We start from the raw sequence: 7059 nt of genomic DNA, 5'->3' as shown, positions 1-7059 counted from the left end.
AATGAGAGGCCTTTTGTGGGCCAGAAAGAGTGGGGGACCCTTGGAGCCCCTATTTTCAGACAGTTTGGCTTATTTCGGTGACGCCGGGGCGTCCATCAGGTCTTCCCGGGGAATGAGAGGCCTTTTGTGGCCATATGTCAACAAAAGAGTGGGGAAATGGAGCCCTCCGGTGGACTCCCGCTGCAAATGCACCCCCCAAATTAAATACATTAATTCCAGGCCTTTTGGGGCCCTATATTCAGACGGTGTGGAGCCCTCCAGTGGACTCCCGCCTCCAATGCACCCCCATAATTATAGACATCACCCCCCAAATTAAACACATTATTTCCAGTTCTTTTGGGCCCCTATTTTCAGACGGTTTGGCGTATTTCCTTGACGCCGGGGAGTCCTACAGGTGTTCCCGGGGAATGAGAGGCCTTTTGTGGGCCAGAAAGAGTGGGGAACCCTTGGAGCCCCTATTTTCAGACAGTTTGGCTTATTTCGGTGACGCCGGGGCGTCCATCAGGTCTTCCCGGGGAATGAGAGGCCTTTTGTGGCCATATGTCAACAAAAGAGTGGGGAAATGGAGCCCTCCGGTGGACTCCCGCTGCAAATGCACCCCCCAAATTAAATACATTAATTCCAGGCCTTTTGGGGCCCTATATTCAGACGGTGTGGAGCCCTCCAGTGGACTCCCGCCTCCAATGCACCCCCATAATTATAGACATCACCCCCCAAATTAAACACATTATTTCCAGTTCTTTTGGGCCCCTATTTTCAGACGGTTTGGCGTATTTCCTTGACGCCGGGGAGTCCTACAGGTGTTCCCGGGGAATGAGAGGCCTTTTGTGGGCCAGAAAGAGTGGGGAACCCTTGGAGCCCCTATTTTCAGACAGTTTGCCGTATTTCGGTGACGCCGGGGCGTCCATCAGGTCTTCCCGGGGAATGTGAGGCCTTTCGTGGGCCATATTTTCAGACAGAAAAAAAAGAAAAGTAACCCTTACACTACAAAGGACAGCGGGGAAACGCCCCCCAGCAAAGTCACAGGGGAAGTGGGGTAGACAAGTGGAGAGTGTCTGGGGAAAAGTCCACAAAATGATCAAAAATCACACACAGGTACGAGTGCCACAAGTCCCGCCGCGTCCCACCCGAGTCCGAGGTGCCCCCCACATGCCCAAAACGCACCCAGCAAAGGCGCACTGTGATTGGGAAGAAAAGTTGGGAAAGTGGGCAAAAGTCCCGAATTTGATCCATAATTATACCCAGGTTTGAGTCCCACAAGTCCCGCCGCATTCCACCAGTGTTCCGGGGTGCCTGACATGTCCACGACGCACCCAGCAAAGGCGCACTGTGATTGGGAAGAAAAGTTGGAAAAGTGGGCAAAAGTCCGGAAAATGACCAAAAACCACACCCAGGTTAGAGCCCCACACGTCCTGCAGTCGCACCCGAGTCCTGGGATGCCCAACATGTCCAAAAAAATCAAAAAAAGCCCAAAAAATCAAAAAAATCCCCGGGCCGTATCTTGGACGCCGGCGTACCGCGTTCGGCCCTCGTGCCGTAGTTTGGCGACCGATTGTAAAAATTTGCCGCGACCGGCTAGTTTTTTTCCTTGGAGTAAATAGAGAGTAGATCCAGCAGAAAATATGCACTATAAACAAAGAGAGGGGGTTTGGAGGGGGGCAAAAACGCCCTCTTGGAACTTTTGCAGCAGCACACATCAAACTAGCGGGGAGAAGGCATGCATAGCAAAAGGCCACGAAATGATCCAAAATCACACCCAGGTTCGAGTCCCACAAGTCCCGCCGCGTTCCACCAGGGTTCCGGGGTGCCTGACATGTCCACGACGCACCCAGCAAAGGCGCACTGTGATTGGGAAGAAAAGTTGGGAAAGTGGGCAAAAGTCCCGAATTTTATCCAAAATTATACCCAGGTTCGAGTCCCACAAGTCCCGCCGCGTTCCACCAGTGTCTCGGGGTGCCTACAATGTCCACAACGCACCCAGCAAAGGCATCACACCCAGGTTCGAGTCCCACAAGTCCCGCCGCGTTCCACCAGGGTTCCGGGGTGCCTGACATGTCCACGACGCACCCAGCAAAGGCGCACTGTGATTGGGAAGAAAAGTTGGGAAAGTGGGCAAAAGTCCCGAATTTTATCCAAAATTATACCCAGGTTCGAGTCCCACAAGTCCCGCCGCGTTCCACCAGGGTTCCGGGGTGCCTACAATGTCCACAACGCACCCAGCAAAGGCGCACTGTGATTGGGAAGAAAAGTTGGGAAAGTGGGCAAAAGTCCCGAATTTGGTCCAAAATCACACCCAGGTTCGAGTCCCACAAGTCCCGCCGCGTTCCACCAGGGTTCCGGGGTGCCTACAATGTCCACAACGCACCCAGCAAAGGCGCACTGTGATTGGGAAGAAAAGTTGGGAAAGTGGGCAAAAGTCCCGAATTTGGTCCAAAATCACACCCAGGTTCGAGTCCCACAAGTCCCGCCGCGTTCCACCAGGGTTCCGGGGTGCCTGACATGTCCACGACGCACCCAGCAAAGGTGCACTGTGATTGGGAAGAAAAGTTGGGAAAGTGGGCAAAAGTCCCGAATTTGGTCCAAAATCACACCCAGGTTCGAGTCCCACAAGTCCCGCCGCGTTCCACCAGGGTTCCGGGGTGCCTACAATGTCCACAACGCACCCAGCAAAGGCGCACTGTGATTGGGAAGAAAAGTTGGGAAAGTGGGCAAAAGTCCCGAATTTGGTCCAAAATCACCCAAAATCACACCCAGGTTCGAGTCCCACAAGTCCCGCCGCGTTCCACCAGGGTTCCGGGGTGCCTACAATGTCCACAACGCACCCAGCAAAGGCGCACTGTGATTGGGAAGAAAAGTTGGGAAAGTGGGCAAAAGTCCCGAATTTGGTCCAAAATCACACCCAGGTTCGAGTCCCACAAGTCCCGCCGCGTTCCACCAGGGTTCCGGGGTGCCTACAATGTCCACAACTCACCCAGCAAAGGCGCACTGTGATTGGGAAGAAAAGTTGGGAAAGTGGGCAAAAGTCCCGAATTTGGTCCAAAATCACACCCAGGTTCGAGTCCCACAAGTCCCGCCGCGTTCCACCAGGGTTCCGGGGTGCCTACAATGTCCACAACTTACCCAGCAAAGGCGCACTGTGATTGGGAAGAAAAGTTGGGAAAGTGGGCAAAAGTCCCGAATTTGGTCCAAAATCACACCCAGGTTCGAGTCCCACAAGTCCCGCCGCGTTCCACCAGGGTTCCGGGGTGCCTGACATGTCCACGACGCACCCAGCAAAGGCGCACTGTGATTGGGAAGAAAAGTTGGGAAAGTGGGCAAAAGTCCCGAATTTGGTCCAAAATCACACCCAGGTTCGAGTCCCACAAGTCCCGCCGCGTTCCACCAGGGTCTCGGGGTGCCTACAATGTCCACAACGCACCCAGCAAAGCCGCACTGTGATTGGGAAGAAAAGTTGGGAAAGTGGGCAAAAGTCCCGAATTTGGTCCAAAATCACACCCAGGTTCGAGTCCCACAAGTCCCGCCGCGTTCCACCAGGGTTCCGGGGTGCCTACAATGTCCACAACTTACCCAGCAAAGGCGCACTGTGATTGGGAAGAAAAGTTGGGAAAGTGGGCAAAAGTCCCGAATTTGGTCCAAAATCACACCCAGGTTCGAGTCCCACAAGTCCCGCCGCGTTCCACCAGGGTTCCGGGGCGCCTACAATGTCCACAACGCACCCAGCAAAGGCGCACTGTGATTGGGAAGAAAAGTTGGGAAAGTGGGCAAAAGTCCCGAATTTGGTCCAAAATCACACCCAGGTTCGAGTCCCACAAGTCCCGCCGCGTTCCACCAGTGTCTCGGGGTGCCTACAATGTCCACAACGCACCCAGCAAAGGCGCACTGTGATTGGGAAGAAAAGTTGGGAAAGTGGGCAAAAGTCCCGAATTTGGTCCAAAATCACACCCAGGTTCGAGTCCCACAAGTCCCGCCGCGTTCCATCAGAGTGCCGGGGTGCCTACAATGTCCACAACTTACCCAGCAAAGGCGCACTGTGATTGGGAAGAAAAGTTGGGAAAGTGGGCAAAAGTCCCGAATTTGGTCCAAAATCACACCCAGGTTCGAGTCCCACAAGTCCCGCCGCGTTCCACCAGTGTCTCGGGGTGCCTACAATGTCCACGACGCACCCAGCAAAGGCGCACTGTGATTGGGAAGAAAAGTTGGGAAAGTGGGCAAAAGTCCCGAATTTGATCCAAAATTATGCCCGGGTTGGAGTACCACGAGTCCGGCCGCGTTCCACCGGTGTCCCGGGGGTGCCTGGCATGTCCACAACTTACCCAGCAAAGGCGCACTGTGATTGGGAAGAAAAGTTGGGAAAGTGGGCAAAAGTCCCGAATTTGATCCAAAATTATGCCCGGGTTGGAGTACCACGAGTCCGGCCGCGTTCCACCGGTGTCCCGGGGGTGCCTGGCATGTCCACAACTTACCCAGCAAAGGCGCACTGTGATTGGGAAGAAAAGTTGGGAAAGTGGGCAAAAGTCCCGAATTTGATCCAATATTATGCCCGGGTTGGAGTACCACGAGTCCGGCCGCGTTCCACCGGTGTCCCGGGGGTGCCTGCCATGTCCACAACTTACCCAGCAAAGGCGCACTGTGATTGGGAAGAAAAGTTGGGAAAGTGGGGAAAAAAAGGACCGGGAAATATCCAAAATTATGCCCGGGTTGGAGTACCACGAGTCCGGCCGCGTTCCACCGGTGTCCCGGGGGTGCCTGGCACGTCCACAACTTACCCAGCAAAGGCGCACTGTCAGTGGGGAAGACCAAACATGTCTCGGATTTTTTCCAAGTACCTTAACGAGAGAGGCTAAAAAGCACCTGTTTTTACCTTCTCTCGTTGTTGTACTTAGAAAAAAAACGAGAAAATAAAAAATCTGGGTTTTTTTCTAAGTACCTTAACGAGAGAGGCTAAAAAAAACCATTTTTTACCTTCTCTCGTTGTTGTACTTAGAAAAAAAACGAGAAAAAAATTTTTCCCCATTCATTTCAATGGGAGTTCATTTTTTTTTTGGGATTTTTTCTAAGTACCTTAACGAGAGAGGCTTAATTTTTCACCTACTTTTTACCTTCTCTCGATTTTTCGTTTTTTACCTGGTCGACCAAAACACCTCCATCTCGTTACTATGTGCACCATGTCTGACAGGCTGAAATCACAGGGAAAGCGTCCGAGTCAAAGTGAGCTATTTTCGGACACAAATATGGTGTTTTTCCCCTCTATCCTCTGGTTCTTTTTTCAAACTGATCTTCCAGCATCTGAGCGACAGGGGCTCATGCAGACACCTGTGTCCGCCCGAGGGGCGCCTTCCCGGACACATATATGGTGCTTCCCCCCTCTTTACCCCGGTCCTTTTTCAAACTGATCTTCCAGCATCTGAGCGACAGGGGCTCATGCAGACACCTGTGTCCGCCCGAGGGGCGCCTTCCCGGACACATATATGGTGCTTCCCCCCTCTTTACCCCGGTCCTTTTTCAAACTGATCTTCCAGCATCTGAGCGACAGGGGCTCATGCAGACACCTGTGTCCGCCCGAGGGGCGCCTTCCCGGACACATATATGGTGCTTCCCCCCTCTTTACCCCGGTCCTTTTTCAAACTGATCTTCCAGCATCTGAGCGACAGGGGCTCATGCAGACACCTGTGTCCGCCTAAGGGGCGCCTTCTCGGACACATTTTCAACTTTTCCCGCATGAATGAAATCCTGGAACTGATTCCACCCAGGTACTTAGGGCTTCCAGGGCTTGAGCGACAGGGGCTCTGTCCGGAGCGTGTGTCCGCCTAGGGGGCGCTGTCTCGGACACATTTTCAACTTTTCCCGCATGGATGAAATCCTGGAACTGATTCCACCCAGGTACTTAGGGCTTCCAGGGCTTGAGCGACAGGGGCTCTGTCCGGAGCGTGTGTCCGCCTAGGGGGCGCTGTCTCGGACACATTTTCAACTTTTCCCGCATGGATGAAATCCTGGAACTGATTCCACCCAGGTACTTAGGGCTTCCAGGGCTTGAGCGACAGGGGCTCTGTCCGGAGCGTGTGTCCGCCTAGGGGGCGCTGTCTCGGACACATTTTCAACTTTTCCCGCATGGATGAAATCCTGGAACTGATTCCACCCAGGTACTTAGGGCTTCCAGGGCTTGAGCGACAGGGGCTCTGTCCGGAGCGTGTGTCCGCCTAGAGGGCGCTGTCTCGGACACATTTTCAACTTTTCCCGCATGAATGAAATCCTGGAACTGATTCCACCCAGGTACTTAGGGCTTCCAGGGCTTGAGCGACAGGGGCTCTGTCCGGAGCGTGTGTCCGCCTAGAGGGCGCTGTCTCGGACACATTTTCAACTTTTCCCGCATGAATGAAATCCTGGAACTGATTCCACCCAGGTACTTAGGGCTTCCAGGGCTTGAGCGACAGGGGCTCTGTCCGGAGTGTGTGTCCGCCTAGGGGGCGCTGTCTCGGACACATTTTCAACTTTTCCCGCATGGATGAAATCCTGGAACTGATTCCACCCAGGTACTTAGGACTTCCAGGGCTTGAGCGACAGGGGCTCTGTCCGGAGCGTGTGTCCGCCTAGGGGGCGCTGTCTCGGACACATTTTCAACTTTTCCCGCATGAATGAAATCCTGGAACTGATTCCACCCAGGTACTTGGCGCTTCCAGGGCTCGAGCGACAGGGGCTCGGTCCGGAGCGCGCGTCCGCCTAGGGGGCGCTGTCTCGGACACATTTTCAACTTTTCCCGTATGAATGAAATCCTGGACCTCCGTCCAGGTACTCGGGGCTTCCCAGGACTTGAGCGACAGGGGCTCGGACCTGGGAAAAGCCCCGGCCCACTTCCCCTTTCCCCTCTAACCCTCTGGTAAACACGACTTGCCACGGAGCGGCCCTCACCGGCCGGCGTCAGCCGGTTACCCAGGTGGGGGATTCCTCCGGCCCTGCAGGTCTGCCTCTATTGCCGCCCGGCAAGCCCGATTTGAAGCGAGATCGAGACGACCCGTCTGCCCTAGTTGTCCTACATCGGACCCGCTCCGGCTCGGCCCCAGC

Source organism: Nerophis lumbriciformis, unplaced genomic scaffold (assembly GCF_033978685.3).
Source record: "Nerophis lumbriciformis unplaced genomic scaffold, RoL_Nlum_v2.1 HiC_scaffold_67, whole genome shotgun sequence".
In the NCBI taxonomy this organism is placed as follows: Eukaryota; Metazoa; Chordata; class Actinopteri; order Syngnathiformes; family Syngnathidae; genus Nerophis; species Nerophis lumbriciformis.
Note: the sequence above shows the minus strand (reverse complement) of the source record.